This window comes from Neofelis nebulosa, chromosome X (genome assembly GCF_028018385.1).
Source record: "Neofelis nebulosa isolate mNeoNeb1 chromosome X, mNeoNeb1.pri, whole genome shotgun sequence".
In the NCBI taxonomy this organism is placed as follows: Eukaryota; Metazoa; Chordata; class Mammalia; order Carnivora; family Felidae; genus Neofelis; species Neofelis nebulosa.
The window spans coordinates 97,487,834-97,511,545 of NC_080800.1; the positions used below are offsets into that span (position 1 = coordinate 97,487,834).

The 23,712-nt window shown below is 46.8% G+C and overlaps 1 long non-coding RNA gene across 2 annotated transcripts in view; it reads left to right on the plus strand.

Annotated features, from left to right (window-relative positions):
• The window catches only part of LOC131502955 (uncharacterized), an 89,967-nt gene that overhangs the window by 27,307 nt on the left and 38,948 nt on the right, over positions 1-23,712 (plus strand). For both annotated transcript variants that reach the window (XR_009257282.1, XR_009257281.1), the window contains exon 3: positions 10,746-10,837. This is a non-coding gene — a long non-coding RNA (uncharacterized LOC131502955). The remainder of the gene's footprint in view (positions 1-10,745; positions 10,838-23,712) is intronic.

Sequence of the window (23,712 nt, forward strand, 5' to 3'; positions counted from 1 at the left end):
ACAGCCTCGGGTGGCTTCTCAACATACTTGGGTTAAAATTCAAACCTTTTTAAAAAATGTTTTATTTCATTTTATTAATTTTTTTGGGGGGGGCGAGGGAGGGAGGGACAGAAGGAGAGCGTGAGAGAGAATCCCAAGCAGGCTTCACACAGTCAACACAGAGCCCAACGCTAGGCTTGAACTCACGAACCGTGAGATCATGACCTGAACCAAAGTCGGATGCTTAACCGGCTGAGCCACCAGGCGCCCCCAAATTCAGACTTTAGTCCCTAATGGAGACCTTCTCTGCCCACCTTATCTAAGGCAGTCTTGCCCCTCCACTCATCAGAAATCAGAATTATTTATTTGCTTATGCATTCGTTGTCACACAACACTGCCTAGAATGTAAGCTCATGAGAGAAGAGCCTTTTTAAATCTTGCCCTCAGTGGTAGCTCTCGCACCTGGCACTGTGCCAGATCCAGAGTAAGGATTCAGAAATACTTGTTAACGAATGTAGTAGAAAATTAATCCATCACCAGTATGTGATTACGAGCCGGTCTCTGTCCTTAGAGGCTCACGTTCTACTAAAGAGTTGAGTAGGACAAAGCAAAACATATAGAACACTTTTCTGTGCTTCCTGGTGTCCAACCTAGGACATGTCAGCGCCCTGGACGGGAGAAACTGGTCACGGAGGGGCAAGCCTCACGCAGCTGAAGTCTCCCCTGCCCAGTGTTCGAGGTCCTGTGGGGTCGCCTGGGTGGCTCTGTCGTCGGTTAAGCGTCCGACTCTTGATCTCGGCTCAGGTCATGATCTCACAGTTCGTAGGTTCAAGCCCCTCCCCCGCCCCCCGCCCCGCCTGCTTGGGATTCTCTCTCTCCCTCTCTCTCTCTGCTCCTCCTCCGCTCATGCGGTCTCTCTCTCTTTCTTCGTCTCTCCAAATAAATAAATAAAACTTAAAAAAAGAAAGATCCTGTGGACTGATCTTGTTTGAGAGTTTCTGTTCTGCTTAAACTAGTCAGAGGGGATTCTGTAGTTTGCAACTAAGAACTCTGATCTATCAGTCGGTTGAAGGAAAAAAAAAAGGTTGAAAATCAGAATCCTGACTTGTAACTGACATTTAAGCTTGAATGGAAAATGTTAGAATTATACAGACATTGGAGATATTGCTCCAAAATGGAACCAACACATGTAACTATATCAAAGTGGCATGTTAAACTCGAGGCAGAATAATGTATTTACTCATATGCCTGGGGAAAATCGTATATATTTTTATGCGTTTGTAAAGCACCATTTAAAAAAGTGAGCATCTGCTTCTTTAAGTTATATGCTGTTATAATACAGTGTAATTTTGATTACAAGTGTACCAGTTCCTAAGTGAAAGAGACTTAAAATATTTTAAAAAGGCAAAACTAAACTGCAGTGTTGAAAGTTGTAACTTGGGTGATACAGAACCATAAACAAAAGCAAGGAAGAGATTATCATAAAATACAGCTTTGCGATTAATTTTAGGATTGGAATATACGTGTCAGGCTTCTGAGGCAGCTGGCAAAGTTCTATTTCTTGACGTAGACGATAATAAAAAAGGGATTTACTTCATAACACGCGATCAAGATCTGCGGTTTTCCGTAAGTTCTATTTTGCAATTAAAAATGGTGGAAAAAATGAGTATATCAACTACTTAAATGTGAATTCTTTTTTTTTAAGTTTATTTATTTATTTTGACAGAGAGAGAGCGAGAGGGAGAGAATCCCAAGCAGGCTCCATGCTATCAGTGCAAAGCCCAGCGTAGGGCTCTCAAACCTATGAGCTGTGACATCATGACCTGAGCGGAAATCAAGAGTTGACGCTTAACCGACTGAGCCGCCCAGGCGCCCCTCAGATGTGAATTCTTTTTATGCACATGTCCCCGTGTGTTTTCATTTCAGGATCTCCTAAGACTTTGTCACAGATTTTGCCGTCGAACAAGTGAATTCCTGTATAAGTTTAATAGAGGGCTAGCTTACGACGCGTGTCATTTCTTTTAATCCAAGTCCTGTGAGTGAAAACAACACCATTTTCCCCCTATCAAATTGGCAAAGATTCGAAAAGACGTTATTACTCAGTGTTGATGGAAGTATGAAGAGATGGGCACTTGTGTGCCCCTCTGGGAGCAACATAGAGTACGGTCTTGCCAGCGGGCCACTTTGTGGTCTGTAACACGGGCCTGAAAAATTTTCCTGCTTTCTTTTTTACCCCGTAAACTCAGTTCTGGGAAGTTTATGTTGAGGGCTCGATCAGAGACGTTCGAGACGATATATGGTACGAGGATGGATGTTCTTGCCGCAGCTTTGAAACAATAGACGCGCTTGCCAGTCGGGAAGTCGAACGATTCCCAAATGAAATACGATGCATCCGTGTGACGGTTTTGAACACAGGCACGTAAAATAATGACAATGATGATGACGGCCAACAGGTATCGGTCGCTTACTATTTGCCGGAGACTCCTAGCCCTCTTTACCTGGGTTCTGTCATCCTCGCAATACTTGATGGTGAGGAGTATGATGCCATTTTGCAGACAAGAAAACTGAGGTTCAGAAAGGTTATATAACTCATCCAAGGTCACACTGTGAGTAAGCAAGAGCGCCGGGGCCCGAATCCAGGCCTGACTACTTTAGCTTACATCTAGGCTGTTCGTAGTGGTAATATTTAGGTGGTGGGGGTGTAGTGATTTTTATTTTTCTACTTTATAGTCTCCTCTGTGATCTAACTTCGTAAAATAAACACTCGTCAGTATTACAATCGGAAGAAGATAGTAGCTCCCGCCACACAGGGACGCACTGACTCGTAGTGCCAAGTGTCCAGGCACGGGAGCGGGGCCCAGGGTGTTGACGCAGGAAGTACACAGTCGCTTCCTTGGGCTCGGCCTCTCGGGCTCCGTGACCAGTTCGGAGGAGGGCTAGCCTCCCTCTGGCTCTGGTTAGGCAACCCCCTTGGTTAGTCCAGGAGGACTTGTGGCTCCCAGTGGGTCACCGTGGCCGCGTACTGTTGCCACAAGCATATCGCCTCTTCCGCCTTCTACCTGGTCACAACCAGTCTCTTCCCCGGACTCGGATCTTTTGAGGGAAGGTGAGGCGAGAAAACATGGCAGACAGTGGGAACTGTTCTCTAGGCCCGGGAACACTTACTCCATAGCCCTGCCTTACTAAGGACGAGTCAGCGTATGAAAGGAAGGGACCCAGGGAGTGTGCCCCAAGGTTAACGGAGAGACCTGGAAATGAAACCCAGCTCTCCTGCTTCTCAGGCCCCCCTGTGCCGTCTATATTTAGCCAGGCTGCCCCGAGCCTTGTCCACCTTGTCTGAGAGCCAAAGTAGGCACACAGTTTGCTCATAAACATTCCTGTGCTTGCCAACCATTTAGATGTTGGTTTTTTAAAATGCGAGCCTCCCCTTGCACCCAGCTCCTGGGACCTGCGGAGAATACCCACCAGGGGATCGGCAGCCCGAGTTTCCCCCAAAGCCAAGTGACCTCAGCCAAATGCCCTAAAATGAAAGGCGTGTCTCCAACTGTTTCATCTTGGCAGGGCTCAGCGAGTGACTCCCTCTCAGACCCACTGTTCCTGGTCACAGTTCTTTGAGTGTGCTGACCTACTTTCTCCCCTTCAGAGGGAAGACAGAAACCAATAAACGTCTCCAGCGAGTACTCTGGCTTTCAGGAACATTGATTCTGTCTTCTGGCCCCTAGTGCTTTGCATGCTCCATCATCACTCTGCTATCACCACCGCAAGCACGACTGAATCAGAACCCTGAATGTTGCTTACTGTCCCCGTTTTACAGCCGTGTTTTCAGAGGTAGCATGGCCCGCACGTCACAGGGATGGGGGCAGAGCCTTCCCAGCCTTCGTTTCCCTGCCGCGGCTCATTGTCAAGTGGCACGAACCAGACTGAAAGTTGCTTCTGCATCAGAATCCTTTGGAAATCTGCGGGGCGCCTCTGACTTTGGCCACCTCATACCACGTGGCCGGATGCAGTATGGACTGAGAGATATCTAGCTTGAGACCCCAGACTGGACTATTTAACACACCTTTGGTGTGGGCCTCCAAGAAAAGTTTTGGCTGGCTCAACTCTTTAGCTGCCTGGACAGGCAGAATCCCTCTTTGGTGTATGGTTGACTCTCAAATACCTACATTAAGATTTTCTATGGCGAATCGATCATTCCAGGCTGTCTCTACCCTTCTCAGTCTACACGCGCTTGCCCACCTCCTCTAGCCATCAGTTAGAATCAGCTTGGAAAATATCTACCCATTTTATTTATATACTTATTTTTTAAAATATATTTTGAATGTTTATTTTGAGAGAGAAAAAAAGCATGAGCGGGGAAGGGGCACAGAGAGAGAGAGAGGGAGAGAGAGAGAATCCCAAGCAGGCTGAGCGCTGTTGCCACAGAGCCGGATGCGGGGCTCGAACCCACGAACCGTGAGATCATGACCTGAGCCGAAATCAAGAGTCGCACGCTTCACCGACTGAGCCACGGGCGCCCTAATATTTACCCATTTTAATGTCAAGCTGAGAAAAGTCAATTAGAGGCATAAGTCTCCTGGGATTCAGAGGAAGGGCGTGGATAGGTCACGTAATGTATTCCAGAGTGCCTTTCGGATTTTCGGCTGGCTTTAAGAACCTGCCATGTCGTTCTCCACGACCGTGGGTGAGTGAGTGAGTCTTCGTTAGCTCTGCTATCCCTGGGGTGCTCTGTCTCCTTTCTTCTCCACCCATCCCTATGTGCAGAGCAGATCATAACCCGCCTGCCCTCTCGCATCCTATCACATTTCATCTGCATCGGGTAACTCGGGATTTTAAAAAGGGCTCCAGGTCACTTTTACTAGCCCCCAAATCACATTGGAGTCACAGCGGCCCCCCGAGGCTGCACCTCGGCGGCCAGCTGCTCTCAGGCCAGCCGGACCAGAGTTGGGGTGCGCCCTCCCCTCTGGAGGGCGGGGCTGCGGACAGCAGTCCGGGATCTCTGCTTCTGGGGGACCTTCCGCACTTGTGGCTGTGAAGTGTATGGCCCCCACCCAATCATCTGCGTTGGGGGCAGAATGAGAACGAATAACCACAGGACCTCTGCATGCCCAGAAGCAGAGAGAGAAGGGGGCAGACGGGCCGGGGCACGAGGACGAATCGTGGGCAGCGGGTGGAAAGGGCGATGTTGCCAAGGAGTCGCACGATGGAGGGGACGGTACTGAAAGTTCTTACCTTCCCGTACATCTCAGAGATTCCCCAGGGCTCCGAAGGGAGAGGAGCCCAACTGGCAGAGTGGAGAGAAGGCTTCGGAACCCGGGAGAGGCTTGTGGAGCTGCCGCATCAGAGAGAGCACGCTGTAGCCCATCACCGTCCTAGAAGACTTTCTGTCTTGAGGGAGATGGTCTTCGTCCGTGTTCTCCAACAGGGTGCTCATTAGCTGCACGGGGCTTTTGAGGACTCGAGATGTGACTAGCGTGACCAAGGAACTGAGTTTGAGGTTTCATTTGCCTTTAATTAATTCAGATGCGCCGAGGCACACGTGGCCAGCGGTTATCTGATGGGGGAGGGGCAGCTCTGGAGTCACGGTTGGCCCAGGCGAGCGGAAGTCGTCTGTCACCGTGGTTCATGGCGCAGACTGCATGCCGTTGGACGGTGCCGGCCGAGTGCTGCGTTGCCATTTACCACCCCTGCAACCTTGGGCGAGTCACCTACCCTCCCGGGGCTTATTTTCCCATCCGTGAGATGGAGATCACAACAGCGCCGACATCACAGAGGGGCTGTTGGCAAGATGAAATGAGCCCATCCACGTAGGACTCTAAACGAAGTGCCTGGCGTCCCTGGAGCGCTCAGGAAATGGTCGCTTTTATGATGTTTTCGGTGGCAGGGTGTTATGAGGTTTACTCCTACCTTATTTTCCTGTGCTTTGGCCCTAGTCATGGAACGCCAATAAATCAACCTCCCTTGCTCATGCCTAGGGGTATGAGGATAATGGCGTTTGCCCTCCTTGACTCCCTGGAGCGCCACAGCAGAAGATCCGTTATTTGATTTTAGGACTTTATTGTGTCTGAGCTTTGAACGAAATGAGATTTTAAAATGAAAGAAAAGATGAAATAGGCAAGGTCAGGATAACAACATGAAAAAAGTCATATGGCCCACATTCCCAATTCCCCCATTCATTGAACGGGCCTTTCCTGAATCCGTACTGAGAGGCGGGTGATTACAGGCACAGACCCTGCGCTTGTATCTGCTACTTACTAGCTGTGTGGCCTTGGGCAAGTTACTTCACCTCTCTGTCGCTATATCCAGATGTGTCAATTGGGCATCATGATAGTACCCGTCTTTAGGGCTGTTGTAAAGAACCAATATGTGCAAAGCACTTCCAGAATTACTTGGCGCTAATGAGCACTTGATAAAGATTGGCTGATGTGATCACGATATGCTAGAGACTATGTCAGGTGCTAGAAAAACCGAGATGAGTAAGTGCCCTCCCTGCCCTCATTATGCTTGCAAGGCTAGCAGAGAGGGAAAGACACACAAACGTCTAAATCCAATACGGTGTCACCGACGATAAAGATGGAGTGTGCACAGGCCGCTGAGGGGGAATCAAGAAAGAAGAGATCAAGTTGGCTTGGTTGGAGAGCAGTCTGGAAGCTCCATGGAACTGGAGAACAGGTGGCAGTGGGGGTGCATGGCAAGTACATGTTTGCGGACAGAAACAAGGATCGTGGGTCTAGAGGAGTGAAGGCCACTGAGAGATCGGTAAGGCTCGGATACAAGGCCAAGGGAGTAAATGGAAGATAAGGTCGGAAAGGTCAGTAGGGAGCAGGTCCTGAAAACCTTTTACGTTTTGGGCTTAGGCATTTATACTTTAGGGGCGCCTGGGTGACTCCTTTGGTTAAGCGTCCGACTCTGGGTTTTGGTTCAGGTCAAGATCTTGAAGTTCATGGGTTCAAGCCCCGCGACGGGCTCTGCATTGGCAGTGTGGAACCTGCTTGGGATTCTCTCTTTCCCTGTCTCTCTCTGCCCCTCCCGTGCGCGCTCTCTCTCTCTCTCTCAAATAAACTAAAAAAAAAAAAAAAAAGGAATTTGTACTTTATTTTGAACAACAGGAAACCCTCAAAGGGGTTTAACTAGGGAAGTACCACAATCAAGGCGCTTTAAAAGGACCCCAGTGGCGGCAGTGGGGGGCAAGGTCGGCGGCAGACATAGCGACCAAGAGATGATTGTAGAGTTCCAGGTAGCAGGTGATGAGATTGAGGAGGTGAAGTAAGTATTGCAGGGACAGAAAGGTGGGGAACGGCCCCGTAGATGTTAAGAAGAGACCCGATCAGCTGACGAATAAGTGGCAGAGGATACGGAAGGAGGACCACTTTTGGAGAGGGAGTCTATGCAGTCATTTCAGGACATGTTGGGTGAATATAAGGTGGTGTGGTAGTGGCTCTGGAACTCATGGAAGAAAGAGGTTGGGACTGGAGGTGTGAACGCAGGAGATCTTGGGACACCTGGGTGGCTCAGTCGGTTGAGCGTCCTGCTTCGGCTCAGGTCACGATCTCGAGGTTCGTGGGTTCGAGCCCCTCGCCGGGCTTGCTGCTGTCGGCACGGAGCCTGCTTCGGATCCTCTGTCCCCCTCTCTCTCTGTCCCTCCCCTGCTCGCGCTCTCTCAAAAATAAATAAACTTAAAAAAAAATGCAGGAGATCTTAAACTCTGCATCAGACCCTCATTTTCTCCGCCCATTCTCCACTTTCTTCTGAGGTTATCTCCACTGCTCTCAGTCCTTTAGGCTGATGAATTTCAATTTTCAATCTCTCCTCTCTAGCACTCACCACCTCACTAAGGTCTAGACTTCTTTTTTTTGTCTTAGTTTTTTTTTTCCATTCTATTTATTTGAGAGAGAGAGGGAGAGGGGCAGAGGGAGAAAGAAAGAATCTTAAGCAGGTTCCATGGAGCCCCACGCGGGGCTCGATCCCACCATTCTGGGATCATGATCTGAATTGAAACCAAGAGTCAGATGATCTGAATTGAAATCAAGAGTCAGATGCTCAACCGACTGAACCACCCAGGCGCCCCGGTCTAGACTTCTATATGCAGCCAGCTACTTAGGATTCCCAGTTGGATAACTAATGCACGTGTCACATTTACCGTTTCTAAAACTCAGTTCTTGAATCAGTCCCCACCCCCACTCACCCCTCCCCTAGTCTTACATTCTCAGTGAATGGTACCCACCGTCTGTCTAGTTGCTTAAGCTAACAACCTGGGGGTCAAACGCTCTGGTTGTTTCTTCAGCTCGCTTTTGTAGGCAGTCCTTCCTCTGCCTACCCCTTTAGAATCTCATTTCACTCTCCAGGCTCTCCCTGAAGTGACGCTAACTAAGACCATACGTTCCCCGTGGCTTCAGCAACCTCCATCCAGACCCTGGCCCATTCGTTCCACAGATACCCACTGAGCACCTGCCGGGTCCTGTGTTGAACGCTAGGGATTCAGTAGGGACCAGGCAGATAGAGTCACCTCTCTCATGGAGTTTATCTTTGACTGGTGGGGAAGGCACACAATAAACAAGCAAACCAATAAATGAAAGAATTCCAGATTGATAGTAAGGGAGATAATAAAACAGGGTGATGTGATGAGACACTGACCGGGGTCGGGGCCCTACTTAGTCAAGATGATCAGGGAAGGCCTCTCGGAGGAGCTGACACTGGAGCAGAGTTGTGGATCCGCTTTGCACTTTGCAAATGCAAAGGCTCTCAAGAGAGAACAAAATCGGGGCACCTGGGTGGCTCAGTCGGTTAAACATCCGACTTCGGCTCATCTCGTGGTTCATATGAGTTTGAGCCCCGCATGGGGCTCTGCACGGACACTCTCTGCCCCTCCCCGCCTCGCTCTCTCTCAAAATAAATAAACTTAAAAAAAAAAAAAAAAGAGGAAACAAATTCTAGGAGCATAGCGAACAAGGATAGCATGATGACATAAGATTAGAGATTCAGACAAAGGCTCTATCTTACTCGGTCAAAGTAAAGAGCTTAGATGTTATACTCAGTACAATTGAAAGCTCTTGGAGAGTTTTGAAGCAGGGAGCCAGATATGGCATGATTTAAATATTTAAAAGTTGGCTCTGGCTGCTGTGTGGAGAATGGCCTGTGTGGGCAGGGAGGCCAGGGAGGAGACTTGCGCTGATCCATGAGAGACAGTGGTGGCTCGGGTTACACGGGAGGCCGGAGGAGGCCGAGGACAAGGAGAGAAGGAAAGAGAGAGGAATACGTTAATTGAGGAGACCGGTGGAATTTGCTGGGTGAGGGATGGCAGCTGAAGGAGGGGAGGCAGCCAAAGGTCCTAGCACAGGCCCCGGCAGGTGCTCAGTGGGTACCTGTGGACTGAATGGGTCAGGGCCTGGATGGAGGTTGTCGAAGCCACGGGGAACATACGGTCTTCGTTAGCGTGGCTTCAGGGAGAGCCTGAAGAGTGAAATGAGATTCCAAAGGGGTGGGCAGAGGAAGGACTGCTTAGAAAAGCAAGTTGAAGAAACAACGGGAGTGGTGGGAGGAGAAACAGGGAAGTGTGATGTTACAGAAGGCAGTCCCGCTTCCCTCTCCAGAAGTAACCCGTGCTAGCAGATGGGCGGGTAGCCTTCCAAATCCTCTTCTGTATATTTACATACATTCACAAATGTTTATATTACATGCATATGTAGTTTTGTGGTTTTAATATAAATGAGCTCAGAGTACATGCATTATTCTACCCCTTGCTTTTTTTTTTTTTTTTTAAAACAACAGCTTTCTTGAGCTATAATCCACATAACGTACAATTCGCGCATAGAAAAGTGTATGGTTTTTTAGTATCTTCCCAGATATGTGCAACCACCACCATAGTCCATTTTTAGAACGTTTTCATCATCTCAAGAAGAAGCCCTGAATCTTTTCGCTCTCCCTGCCTGTCACCAGTCTCCTCGCCCCCAACCCTAAGCAAGCACCGATCTCCTTTCTGTTTTTATGGATTTGCCTGTTCCGGGCTTTAATATAAATGGAAGCATAGAACACGTCTTTTGCGACCGGCCTCTTTCACTTCGCATGGTGTTTTCAGGGTTCATTTATGTTGTACTGTAAATCACAACTTCATTCTTTTTATTGCCACGTAATATTTCACTGTATGGATAAGACCGCATTGTGTTTAGCCATTCAGCGGTGGGTGGATGATGGGTTGTTCCCCCTGTTGGCCGTTATGAAGGATGTTGTTATGAATGTTCAATTCCAAGTGTTTATGTGGACACGTATTTTCACGTCTCTTGAGTATATTCCTGGGAACAGAATCGTCTATGTTTGACACTCTGAGCAGCTGCCAGGCGGTTTTCCAAAGTCACTGTACCATTTTCCATCCCCACTGGGCGGTTTGCTATCACTTACTTTTTTTTTTTTTTTAAAGGTTTACTTATTTGAGAGAGAGAGCGTGAGCGAGGGACAGGCAGAGAGAAAGGGGGACAGAGGATCCGAAGCAGGCTCCAGACTGACAGCAGCGACCTGAGCCAAAGTCAGACAGATGCTCAACCAACAGAACCACCCAAGCGCCCCATTGTCACTTGCTTTTTTATTTAATGGGCCTTGAATAGTTTTCCATATTTCCGTATTCCAAATACGGAAATATGCCAATATGCCAATATGGCTTATTTCCGTATTTCCATACAGATTTCTTGTACATTTAAAAGCTACGTGATATTTCACAGAGATCCTTCTTTTCAAGATGATCCTGGCTATACCACTGTGTTATTTCCTCCCCGCAGGGCCCGACAGCCTGGAAAGAGAAACGGTGGTGGTGGATGATTGCACCGATCCCGATTTGGAAGTTGTGTGGCAGGTGACTTAGGAGGATAAGGTGAGGAACGGTGTTGATGGTAATGGTAAGTGAGTACTTGAAGTGAGTGATCGGCCCTGGCACAGATCAGTCCTGGTAAGTGACAGTGACAAGAAGCTGGAGTGTAGGTTTTGCATGAGAGTGGAGAGCTAGTTTTTTGTCTTGTTTTGCATTTACCCATTTTCTCTGTTGATTTCCTTCCTTCCTTCCTTCCTTCCTTCCTTCCTTCCTTCCTTCCTTCCTTCCTCCTTCCCTCCCTCCCTTCTTCCCTTCCCCCCTTCCTTCCTTCTTTCTCTTTCTTTTCTTTTCTTTTCTTTTCTTTCTTTCTTTCTTTCTTTCTTTCTTTCTTTCTTTCTTTCTTTCTTTCCTTCCTTCTCTTTCTTTCTTTCTTTCTTTCTTTCTTTCTTTCTTTCTTTCTTTCTTTCTTTTCTTTGTTCCCTCCTTCCTTCCTTCCCTCCCTTTTCTTCCTTCCTTCCTTCCTTCCTTCCTTCCTTCCTTCCTTCCTTCTTTCCTCCCTTCCTTCCTTCCTTCTTTCCTTCTTTCCTTCCTTCCTTCCTTCCTTCCTTCCTTCCTTCCTTCCTTCCTTCCTTCCTTCCTTCTTTCCTTCCTTCCTTCCTTCTTTCCTTCTTTCCTTCCTTCCTCCCTCCCTCCCTCCCTCCCTCCCTAAGATTACATCATTCACTGCTTTGCATTCTCAAACGGCTGATTCAGAACAGAATATAACTTTGTCTTGTGACTCAGAGTGTGCATTGTGACCATCTGCTTTTGCCCTGGACCTCTGAGGCGTGTAAGAATATGTCTTTCTCTATTAAATGGGTCCCAGATCTCTGTGCTTTTGAAATCCTATCTGCCTCAACTTCCATCTTTACTTTTTGGTGTCGGAGACTACGATGTCAGAGCTTACTGTAGGTTCTTCTAATATACGGTTTCTTGACCGAGGACTGGACTCCCTGCATCTCCTGTGAAGTTTATGGGTTTCACGATAGCAATTTTATATGCCATTTCGATGCTTTTTCTTCCTCTTGTAGGTTTGTGGTTACATTATGGCAGAGGTTATGAGAAATCTGATCTCCAGAGAAGAATCGGTGGCTCTTTAATTTGATCTAAGCTATTTGGGGCAGGCTAGATTTCCGGCACTGAGGACGTTAAGGAATAAGTGTGTGTTCCCCCTTATCCACACTCTTTTCCATGGTGGGGACCCACTCTGTTTAATATCGTCACCACTGGCTGCGTGTGGCTTTTACAACTTAAATATAAATTAAATGAGTAAATCAAATTACAAATTCAGGGCCTCAGTAGCACTGGCCACATTTCAAGTTCTCAGCAGTCCCCTGTGGCGAGGGGCTTCCATCCTGGAGAGCGCAGATATAGCACGTTTCCATCATCACGGATGGTTCCATCAGACAGCGGTGGCCTAGTCTTTGAGCCAGTCTCCTGTCAGGTTTTGCCTTCCCGGACTGGAGAGTCTCATGTTTTGAGCGGAGGCCACGCTCCTCCCTATCCTACAATAGCCCCCAGCTTCCCATCCCTGATCATGTCACTTGTCCACTGTCAGTATAGTAGTTTTCTGTTGTTGCTATAACAAATTACCACAAACTTTATGGCTTGAAACAACACGAATCTATTACCTTAACGGTTCTGGAGCTCCGAAGTCTAAAAGCAGCCATTTTCCAGCTTCTGGAGGCCGTCTGCATTCCTTGGCTCATGCCCCACCCCGTCCATCTTCAAAGCCAGCACAGAGCATCTTTAGATTCTCTCTCACACTCTCTGACCTCGGTCTGCTCCCACAGGCTCATCACCTTCTCTGACTCGTACTCTCCTGCTTCTCTCTTATATGAAGTCTGTCGTTAGATCGGGCCCACCAGGATAATTCAGGACATTCTCCCCATCTCAATATCCTTAAGTTCACTGCCCCTGCAAAGTGCCTTTTACTATGTAAGGTGACATATTCATCCATCCCAAGGATTAGGGCATGGACATTTTGCGGTGTGCGTGTGGGGGGGGGGGATCATGTACGCGGATGTCCCAAGGTTTTACACAAAGGAAGGAGCGTGTTTGAAAATCTTCTTTTCTGGGACGCCTGGGTGGCTCAGTCGGTTGAGCGTTCGACTCTACATTTCGGCTCCGGTCATGATCCCAGGATCAATTGTGGGATTGAGCCCTGCATCAGGATTGAGCTCTGCACCGAGAATGGAGCCTGCTTAAGATTCTCTGTCTCTCCCTCTGCCCCTCTTCCCTGCTTGCTTGCGTGCTCTCTCTCTAAAATAATAATAATAATAATAATAAAATAATAATAATAATAATAAAATAATAATAATAATAATAAAATAAAAAGACTTTGCCTAACCCAAGGTCATGAAGAAAATAAATAAATAAATAAATAAATAAATAAATGGGTAGATAGATAGATAGATAGATATTATTTTCTGCCTCTGTCCTGTCAGGAAATACCAAATTTTGATTAAGATTCTCTCTCTCTCTGTGTGTCTCTCTCTCCCTCTACCCCTCTCCCAGTGCTCTCTCTCTGTGTCTCCAAAAAATAAATAATAAAATAAATAAATAAACATGAAAAGACTTTGCCTACCTCAAAGTCATTAAGATTTTAAATAAATAAGCAAATAAATAAATAAATTTAAAAAATCTTATTTTCTGCCTCCGTCCTGCCAGGAAATACCAAAGTGTGGTTGTTCTGACGTCTCACAGTAGGGTCGTATGAATATAGTGGCACAGGAGTATCTTTCAGGCAAGACGGACCCCCCAGCTAACTCCGTGCCCCGCCACAGCGTTCGCCCCACTCTGTTTCAGGGCTGCTCTCCGCCAGCCTTTCTTCTCTCTCTTTCCCACACACAGACCCCCAGAACACCTGGAAGCGTGATATATCAACCAAGGCAAAGCCCCCAGAGCTTCTCTTCGCCCAGGAAAGGGTGGCAGCTGAAAGCCTGAGTCATTCCTGGGAGAAGCAGCAGCAGAAACCAGAGTAAAAACGGTCTTCTATTTTCAGGCTGGACAAGACGGCATAGTCTCATTTCTCCTCGCTCCTCCCGGCCAAGTAGAGCTGCAGGTGCTAGAAATGATTGGAGAGGCAACCAAAGAAGAATTCCCAAAGGTGTAAAGAGGAAGGCAGAATGGTCAGGGACCCCAGGACCGGGAGACATCGTAGCAGCAGGGCGCCTTTTGACTCCCCACCCAGCAGAAGGAGGGGAGCCGGGCCCCCGCATTTCCCAGTAGGCAGCTTCTTCCTCCGGATTGGATGCGCCAATCCGCGTGGGCCCCGTGGGCCCCCGGCAACCCCGGCAAAGGGAATCCAGCGGGGAGCCCTGCTGACACGAAACAGCCGGGGGGGGGGGGGGGACACGCCCTCCTCTCCCGCCACGCGGGGCTCCCCTCCCTTGCCACGAGACACTGTGCAGCCAGGGCATCGTCATCAAGGGCAAATCCGACCACCACGAGTCCTCTGGCCCAGGAAGGAGAGGTACCAGGATGGCTTATGGCACCGGCAAGGGCTGCGGGTTCCACCAGAGCAAGCAAAACCAGGGAAGCTTAGCTGTTCCCGCAGACTGGAGACTCACTCCCTCCACCTGCCGGCCTCAGGCCACCCAGCCTGGTGGAACACCTTCTGCTCCCTTAGGCGGCACCGGTGCAGACCAGCGGGGGCCCCGTCAGCGCCACATTAACAAGCGGACCAAAATAGCATCGCAGAGGCTCTGCAAAGTAAATGGTCGTTGGAATCACAGCCTACAAAAGTAGGCCAGGACCTGCACGCTAAACCTAAAGGGAGTGACCGCTTACTAAAACAAAAGATTTAAATAGTCTCCTGGAGCACCTGGGTGGCTCAGTCGGTTCAGCGGCCGACTCCTGATTTCGTCTCAGGTCATGATCTCACGGCTCGTGAGTTCGAGCCCCACGTTGGGCTCTAGGCTGATGGCGTAGAGGCTGCTTAGGATTCTCTGTCTCCCTCTCTCTCTCAAAAATAAATAAACATTTAAAAAAAGTTTAATTTTTTTAAACGTATATTTATTTTTGAGAGACAGAGAGACACAGCACGAGCAAGGGAGGGGCAGAGAGAGAGGGAGACACAGAATCTGAAGCAGGCTCCGGGCTCGGAGCTGTCAGCACAGAGCCCGATGTGGGGTTCAATCCCACGAACTGTGAGATCATGACCTGGGCTGAAGTCAGACACTTTACTGACTGAGCCTGACCTAGGTGCTCCCCCGCCCCGTCCCCGCAAAAAGATATAAGTAGTCTCCTGACATAATAGCCAAAATGCAATGAAAAATCTCCTCTCATGCCAAGAACTAGAAAATCAGGACTTGAATAAGAAAAGACAATCAGCTGACATCAATAGGGAGATGAATCAAATATTAGAATTATCTGACAAGAATTGTAAAGCAGCCATCACAAAAATGCTCCAGTAAACAATTGCAAAGTCTCTTGAAACAAAGGAAAAAATGGAAAATCACAACAAAGAAATATAAATTATAGAAAAAAAGCGCTAAGTGGAAATTATAAAACCGAAAACTTACAGTAACAGAAATTAAAAAAAGAAAACAACTTAGTGGGTCCATAGTATAGTGAGACGACAGAGGATAGAATCAGTGAACTTGAGGACATATCAGTAGCATTCACTCAGTGTGAACAACAGAGAGAAAATAGACTGGTAAAAAAAATAGAGCCTCAGAGACCTGTGAGAAATAAAAGATTTGGGGCGCCTGGGTGGATCAGTTGGTTAAGCATCCGGCTTCGGCTTAGGTAATGCTCTCACGGTTTGTGAGTTTGAGCCCCACATCAAGCTCTGTGCTGACAGCTCAGAGCCTGGAGCCTGTTTTGGATTCTGTGTTTCCCTTTCTCTGCCCCTCCCCCCCCCACTCTGTCTCTCTCTGTTTTTCAAAACTAAATAAATGTTAAAACAAAAATTTTTTTAATGAAATATCAAAAGATCCAACACTTAGATCATCTGAGTCCCAGATGGATATCAAAACCAGACAATGACAGTACAAGAAAAGAAAGAAAGAAAGAAAGAAAGAAAGAAAGAAAGAAAGAAAGAAAGAAAGAAAAAGAAAAAGCAAACTACAGGCCAGTATCCCTCATACATTTGGACACAAGAATCCTCAACAAAGGCTTATGAGCAAAATGCATCCAACAATGTATAAAAGAATTATATACCATGATCAAATGGGATTTATTCCAAGTATGTGAGGCTGGCTCACTATTTTTAAATCATTCCGTGTAGACCATCATATCAATAAACTAAAGAAAAATCGTATGACCATATCACTTGACACAGAATAGAACATTTGACAAAATTCAACAATCATGACAAAAACTCAGTACGCTAGGAAGAGAGGGGAGTTTCCTTAACCTCATAAAAACCATCTATAAAAAACTTACCACTAACATTATACTTGATGGTAAAAGCAGGATACTCTGCCTCTTAAGGCTGAAATAAGGCAAGCATGTCTGCTCTTATCATTTCTATTCGACATTATACTGGAAGTTCTAGCCAGCGCAACACGGCAAGAAAAGGAAATAAAAGACGTCCAGATTGGAAAGAATCAAGTGAAACTGTCTCTATTTGCATAGGACTTGGTTGTCTACATAAAAAAAAAAAAAATTACAGGGGTTCTAAAAAAAAAAAAAAAAAACCCTTCTAGAACTAATAATTGAATTCAGCAAGGTCATAGGACGCAAGATCAATACACAAAAATCAATCATGCTTCTATATACTAACAGTGTGGAAATCTAGATAAAAAACACAATACTATTTATAATTGCTTCAAAGAAAATGAAATTCTTAGGTATCAAACTTAGCATGTTTCATCTATATGCTGAAAGTTATAAAACACTGAGGAAAGAGCCCAAAGAAGACAATAATTTGAGAGACTTACTGTATCCATGGATTAGAAGACTCAACATAGTAAAGATATCAGTTTTCCCCAAATTTATATATAGGTTAATGAAATCCCTATCAAAATCCCAGCAAGGATTTTTATAGGCATAGATAAGATTATTATAAAATGTATATTGAAAGACAAAGGACTTAGAGTAGCTAAAATGATGTTTGTAAAGAATAACCTGGGAGGGGGAGGAATCACTCTTTCCAATGTAAAGGCTTACTATATAGCTATAGTAATCAAGACAATAGTGGAGGGTAGACATATAGATCAATGGAACAGAATAGAGCACCCAGAAAAAAACCCAATTTGTTCAACTGAATTTCGATAAAGGTATAAAAGCAATGGAGTGAAGAAAGGGTAGCCTTTTCAACAAATAATGTGAGAGCAATTGACTTCCATAGGCAAAGAAAGAAAGAAAGAAAGAAAGAAAAGAAAAGAAAAGAAAAAGAAAAGAAAAAAGAAAAAAAGTGAAAAGGGAAAAAAAGAAATAAAAATGAACTTTGACCTAATCATCACACTTTATACAAAAAAAAGGAACTCAGAATGGATCACAGACTTAAAGGGTCAAACTATCAAACTTGTAGGAAAAAAACACAGGAGAAAAATCATGATCTAGTGTTCAGCAAGGAGTTCTTAGGCTTAACACCATAAACATGACACATAAAAGGAAACATCTACTAATTGAAGTTCATCAAAATGAAAAAAGTTGCTCTCTAAAAGATCAAGCTACAGACTAAAAAAAAATATTTGCAAACTGCATATCTGACCGAGGATTTGTATCTAGAATATATAAAGGGTTCTCAACACTCCATACAATTAGAAAATGGGCAAAAGAGACGAACGGACGTTTCACTGAAGAGGATGTGCAGATGGCAAACGATCCATGAAAAGATGTTCAGCATCACCAGCCAGCAGGAGAATGCAAATCAAAACCACCATGAGATATTAGCACACACCCATCAGAATGGCTAAAATAAAAAATAACGACAACACCAAATGCTGGCGAGGATGTCAAGAAACCGGATATCTCATCCATGTGTTGTTCGACAGATTCATAGTTAAGTAAAACGTGGTATATCTATGTCATGGAATACTCCTCAGCAATAAAAGAAATGGGGGTATGGTTCACACAATGACTCGAATGGATCTCCTGGGAATTTCACTGAGTGAGAAAAAGCCAGTCTTCGAAGGTTACATACTATGTGATTATTTATATAATACTCTTGAAATGACAAAAAGACATGGGGACGTGGAGAGTGAGTGCCAGGGGTTAGGGAATAGGGCAGAGAGGAGGTGGGTGTGGCTGAAAATGGTAACGGGAAGGATCCTTGTGGTGATAGCACAATTCGGTACTGTGTTGGTGGGTACATGAACACGCACTTGTGATAAAATTGCATAAAACTAAATACAGAGACACCTACAAACAAATTATTACAAGTAAAACCGGGGAAATTTGCACAAGATCAGTGGATTATAGCAATGTCTATATCTTGGCTGTGATATTCTACTCCAGTTTTTTTTTTAATTTTTTTTAAATATTTTATTTATTTTTGAGACAGAGAGAGAGACAGAGCAGGAGCAGGGGAGGGGCAGAGAGAGAGGGAGTCACAGAATCCGAAGCAGGCTCCAGGCTCCGAGCCGTCAGCACAGAGCCCGACGCGGGGCTCGAACTCACGAACTGTGAGATCATGACCTGAGCCGAAGTCGGATGCTCAACCGACTGAGCCACCCAGGCGCCCCTCTACTCCAGTTTTATAAGACGTTACCACTAAAGGAAATTCAGTAAAGGGTACACACGATCTCACTGTATTATTTCTTACAATTGCATGTGAATTTACAATCATCTCAAAATAAAAAGTTTAATTAAAACAAAGATAAAGACAGAAAATTAGGGCCTTGAATATGTTGCCAGAAGCTGGATTAAGGAATCTGGCTCATTGTGCAGGCATTAAACTAACTGGCCATCTGGCTACCAGACTGGATAAGTATTTTAAAAAAATAACTCCCCAGACCTGGGTATGCAGCACGTTAGAGGGCCTTAATAATCCACAGAGGTATTGTTCACCTTCTGGAAATTCTCAGTAACCAAATTGATTTTATTTTTTCATTTTAAGTTTTAGACAGGGAACACAAGCAGAGGAGAGAGAATCTTTTTTTAACGTTTATTTATTTTTGAGACAGAGAGAGACAGAGCATGAACAGGGGAGGGGCAGAGAGAGAGGGAGACACAGAATCCGAAACAGGCTCCAGGCTCCGAGCTGTCAGCACAGAGCCCGACGCGGGGCTCGAACTCACGGACCGCGAGATCGTGACCTGAGCCGAAGCCGGCCGCTTAACCGACTGAGCCACCCAGGCGCCCCAAGAGAGAATCTTAAGCAGGCTCCACACTCAGATGCGGGGCTCGACCCCACAACCCTGGGATCGTGACCTGAGCCGAAATCACGAGTCGGATGCTCAACCGGCCAAGCCACCCAGGTACCACACACAGTAACCGCGTTTAATGGAAAATCACTTTCACGAGAAAGCAAGCATTTGTCGTCTACATCTTCGTGTCAGGGGGCAGCACTAGGAAATCAAAATACGGTATCTCAACCTGTGCCCGCTCCAGCCTTTCCAAAAGCCGAATCACTGGCCTGATCTGTTTGTGGGGCCAACATGTGAGGCCTCAGTGGGCATGTTAACTCTACATGGTGAAAAGCCATCCCCAACCCTAGCCAGTCCGTCAGCTGGCTCTGACCACAAGAGAAACTTCGAGGTGGAGTGAGAGGCTGTGGATGGTTGGCTATAAACCCCGTTTCATTGCTAGCCATCACCTCCAAACACATGCTTTACCTTCCCCTCGGATTCAACACCTTCCTTAGGAGGAGCTCAGAGGGTTACCATAATCTTTTCCCAAAAGCCCTTTTTATGCCTGTTCTTCATATCTGGAGCATATTTTTAAAAAAAATTATTTTGAGAGAAGACACGAATGGGGGAGAGGGTAAAGGGGGACAGAGAGGGAGAGAGAATCTTGAGCAGTCTCCTAGCTCAGCACGGAGGCTGATGCGGGGCTCGGTCCCATGACCCTGGGATCATGACCTGAGCCAAAATCAAGAGTCAGACACTCAACCGACTGAGCCCCACCCCCCCCCCCCCAGCTTCCCCCAGACCTGGAGCATCTTGAACTTATCACGATTTTTTTTTAGGGGGTAAATCTGATTTTTCAATGGGAAAAGTAATTGTCCCTTAATTTAGTTTTTAAGTTAATATGTAGGAAGGTCGACTTATTGGTCTATACGGTTCTATGAATTTTAACATATATATAGTTCCATGTAATCAACACTGAAATCGGGATACAGAGCAGTTGTTTCATCCCCCAAAACTCCCTACAGCTACCCTTTTGTTGTCATACACCCCCCCCCCAAACCCTGGCAACCACTGATGTCTTTCTCCATCGCTACATTTTTTCCTTTTTCTTCTGAGAATGTCATATGCATGGAAACACACAGTAGGTAACTTTGAAACTGGCTTCTTTCACTCAGCAAATGTCCTTGAGATTCAGCATGCTGTTGCATCTATCAGTAGTTCATTTAAGCACATTTTTAATTTTTTAAAAAATTGTTAACGTTTATTTTTGAGAGAGAGACAGAGCGCGAGTGGGGGAGGGGCAGAGAGAGAGGGAGACACAGAATCCATAGCGGGCTCCAGGCTCTGAGCTGTCAGAGCCATGACGCGGGGCTCAAACTCACGAACCTCAAGACCATGACCTGAGCCGAAGTGAGACGCTTAACCGACTGAGCCACCCAGGTGCCCCAAGCACGTTTTTAAGTTTAAGAATTGCTCCCTGATTTTATTCAGATTCGTTCTCTAAGCAGGCTCTGTAATAGTATAGTAACAATATAATTTCTGTGCCATTAAATCACCTTTGGTGACTGACAGTGATTAACATGTTTCTCTTATCCAGTTTTTAATCTATTTCTTCTGATGAAAAATGTAGAGAGGCAAGAAGTAGGTGGTAATTTTTAAACCAGCTTTACAAGAGTTCTAAAGCCAGAAAGCAGCATCTCTGAGAATCTGAACTATTCAGTTTTTTTTTAAATTATTATTTTAGAGAGAGAGAGTGTGCGAGCAGAGGAAAGGGGGGGGAGAGAGAGAGAGAGAGAGAGAGAGAGAGCGAGGATTTTAAGATCCATGCTCAGCACGGAGCCCGACACGGGGCTTGACCACGACCCTGGGATCATGACATGAGCCGAAATCCAGAGTCAGACGCTCAACCGACTGAGCCACCCAGGTGCCCCTGAACTATTCTTAAATCACTTCTCTCACCACTTGGGGAACCCGTCAGGACAGCAGTGACCAGTGAACTTCTAGACATGCATATGGTTCTTGCCTTGGAGCTCCTATGTGGTTCTTGAGCCGGTCCCACACAAAGGAGCGAGTACACCTGTCTCGGGAGTCCTTCAACGGCCCTCCTGAGTACCCCGACATGTCTTTTACTAAGGTTTAGTCATGGCTGAAATTTCTACCATTAGAATCACTCATCTAGGCTATCGAATTCCATAACACCTCTCTACAAAAAATGCAAACATGTCACTTACGGGGATCCCCCATTATGAAGTTGGGGCCTGAAAGATTAGAAGAAAACTTTTTGATTTGGGGTGTAGGACAGGTCTGGAGTGGTGCTCAGTGCTAAGGAATGGGAACCCCAGCTTAAATTAGAGGTGGGACAGGGAATGACCCTGTCTGGCCAAGTGGCAGCAGGAGGTACTGGGACCCAGGGAGCTGGGCTAGAACAGGGGAAATGTTCCAAGGGGGGCATGCTGAGAACACATGTTGCCTGTTTCACTAATGTACCTGGGTCCTGCCTCCGTGGGCCCCCACTGTTGAGTTGGAAAGCTAGACGCCTTGTTCGTTTCTGTCTTATCTATCTGCCAAGTAAACACTAAATGAAAGCTCTGAACCCCAATTAAAAAAAAAAAGTGTTTGAATCCAGTATATTGAGCCAAAGCTAAGGAGAGAGGGGCACCTTCGGATCTCAGGAGAACTTTATTCTTTAGTTTATCCTTCTCCCCAAAGGCAGGCTGCTCTTTTTTTTTTTTTTTTTTAATTTTTTTTAACGTTGATTTATTTTTGAAACAGAGAGAGACAGAGCATGAACGGGGGAGGGGCAGAGAGGGGGAGGGGCAGAGAGAGAGGGAGACACAAAATCGGAAGCAGGCTCCAGGCTCTGGGCCATCAGCCCAGAGCCCGACACGGGGCTCAAACTCGCGGACCGCGAGATCATGACCTGAGCTGAAGTCGGACGCTTAACTGACTGAGCCACCCAGGCGCCCCAAAGGCAGGCCGCTCTTCAAGTCCTATACGTGAAGGGAGCTCATTGGCCAGGTATGGCAGACTTCAGGTGGAGGGTAAATGGAACCGGTTTCTGTGTGAGGAGAGGTTCGGTGTCAGGTGACCAGATTTATCCAGAGCTGAGGGGAACAGGACAGCCCTTGCAGCCCGCGCCCGGAAAGTGAGCTCCCCCTCTGCCCGGGGTTAACCAGAGCCTTGGTCTTTTGCACCAGCGTTCTTCCACAACCTTCCCGCGACACAGACACGTACAAGTAATGGAACAAGAGTGCGTGTGTCCAGTGATGCAGCTAATTTCTGTCCATTAGCCAATGCCCAGCAATTAGTCAATTGGTAGATTGTGCTTGAATTAACCCGGTTTCAATTTAATGGCTCGTAAAACCGAAGGCTGCTTATTTTATGCGGATATAGGCGGCTCTTAAATGCATCCAAAGAATGTTTAAAACAACAAAAGCACCACTTATCACCTTGGTTCCTTACAGATTCAAGCCATATAATGACAGCGGCCCTTGGTTAAGTAAGCGAGGCAACAGGTCGACAGCAGAAGCACGGATGCTGTTCCCGGGGGGTGGGGGGTTCTAGCTGCGGCACCCCTACTCGAAGCAGGTGTGCTCACGTGTGGCCCAGGATGCGGGAGAACGGAGCGGTAAGATATCCCAAACCTTTGGGGTGCCCGGGTGGCTCAGTCAGCTAAGCATCTGACTCTTGATTTCGACTCAGGTCACGATCTCATGGTTCATGGGATCGAGCCCCCACATCGGGCTCTGTGCTGACAGCGCTGAGCCTGCTCGGGATTCTCTCTCTCTTGCTCTCTGCCCACCGCCCCCCCCCCAAAAATAAATAAATAAACATTAAAAAGAAAAGATACCCCAAACCTTTGCAAAGTAATAGTCGCAAAAGAGGTGCTTTCTGAGAAGGAGCAGAAGCGAAATGCACGCAGGAAGCCACTAAGGCACCCGAGACCCAAATGCGGATGGCAAAAGGGAAACAAAGGCACCTTCAGAGCCAGGGAGCCGGGAGCCTTTCTTGTCGAGGCACGAACGCTTCCAACTTGGGCAGCAACCTCCCCTACGTTTTCGTACATCTAATTTTCCATTTTCACTTGCTCGTGCTTTTTACCCAGCCCCCCCTGTGGGATGGCACGCTAATTATCTCATGGTGGTGATACCAGAAAAGCTGGCAGCCGAGCGGTCCCCGTCGTCCAAACTCGGGGCCTGCCTCTACCTGCCCCGCCACGAGAAACAGAAAGGCAGCGTGTGGTCCCCCGGACCCTGCTCAGGGGACTGACTCAGCTTCACAGAGTGAAGCAGAAACCGAGAACTTGACCGGTGCTCCAAGCGGAAGCCTTTGCCTATGGTGTTCAGTGCTTACGTTTTTAAGCGTTCATTTGTATTTTTATTTATTTTTTAATTTTTTTTTTACATTTATTTATTTTCTGAGACACATAGGGAGACAGAGCACAAGTTGGGGAGGGACAGAGAGAGAAGGAGACACAGAACAGAAGCAGGCTCCAGGCTCCGAGCTGTCAGCACAGAGCCCGACGCGGGGCTCGAACTCACGAACCGTGAGATCATGACCTGAGCCGAAGTCGGACGCTTAACCGACGGAGCCACCCGGGCGCCCCTCATTTGTATTTTAGAGAGACAGAGCACATGAGTGGGGGTGCAGGGGGAA